This window comes from Myotis brandtii, unplaced genomic scaffold (assembly GCF_000412655.1).
Source record: "Myotis brandtii unplaced genomic scaffold, ASM41265v1 scaffold728, whole genome shotgun sequence".
NCBI lineage: Eukaryota > Metazoa > Chordata > Mammalia > Chiroptera > Vespertilionidae > Myotis > Myotis brandtii.
The window spans coordinates 37,928-39,203 of NW_005370875.1; positions in this window are offsets into that span (position 1 = coordinate 37,928).

Genomic DNA, 1,276 nt, shown 5'->3' on the forward strand with positions numbered 1-1,276 from the left:
CCGGCACAGGTCCAGGCACATGCGGGAGGCAACCAATTAATGTGTCTCTCTCACATCTCTCTCTTTTTCTCTCTCTCTTCCCCCCTTCCATCCCTCCACTCTCTCTATAAATAAAATATCCTCGGTGAGAATGAAAAAGTCAAAAGACAAAATAAAACTATCAAAAAAATGTAACTCATATATAGACAAAGGGCAAATTTTCCTACTATAGAAAAAGCTATGAAACAAAGAAATAAACCAAGAACTGAATAGGCGAAGCAAATGGACATTTCAAAAAGGAAAGTCAGAGATCTTAAACATATGAAAAGAGAAAAGAGCTCAAACTCTCTCATGAGAGAAATAGAAATTAAAATACATTGATGTGCCATTTTAAAAAATTATTTATTGTTAAAAGTATTACAGATGTCCCTTTTTTCCCTCCATCAACTCCCTCCACCCTGCTCCCACCCACTCCCCAGGCCTTCCCCCCACTATTGTCTGCCCATGGGTTATGCATATCTACACTAATAAAAGAGAAACATGCAAATTAACCATCACTCCGCCACTCCACTACACCCACAAGCCACGCCCACCCACCAATCAGGAGTGAGTATGCAAATTAACCCAACTAAGATGGCAGCAGTCATGGAGCTGGAGCAAGCAGGAGGCTTGGGTTGCACCCGGCGATGGAGGAAGCCAAGCTTGCCGCCTGCCCTGGCCGGACCTGCGCTCCGCTCAGGGTTACAAAGTTTCAATTATAGAAGATAAATAAATCCCAGATACCTGCTTCCAGCTGTCCGTGGCCTCCGCTAAAGGAGGCGCTGAAAAAAATAAAAATAGAGAGGCTGAGAGCTTGGGTAACTGGGGGGTGTGGCCAGCCTGAAAATGGCCATCAGCCCCTCACCCAGGCTGGCCACACCCCCATGGGGTGAGGGTCCCCCCTGGGGGGCTTGACCAGCCTGCAAACAGCCATCAGCCCCTCACCCAGGCTGGCCAGGCACCCCAGCGGGACCCCCACCCTGATCTGGGACACCCTTCAGGGAAAACCAGCTGGCCCCACCCGTGCACCAGGCCTCTATCTATACTAATAAAAGGGTAATATGCTAATTAGACTGGGAGACCTTCCAGAGGTTCTTCTGGACAAAGCCATGGTGGCGGGGCTGAGGTAGAGGCGGCTAGAGGCCAAGAGGGGATGGCAGTTGTGGGTGATCAGGCTGATGGGGGGCGGGGCCATTGGGAGTAAACAGACCAGAAGGGGGGTCAGTGGGGGGCGAGCAGGCCAACAGTGGGGGTCAGT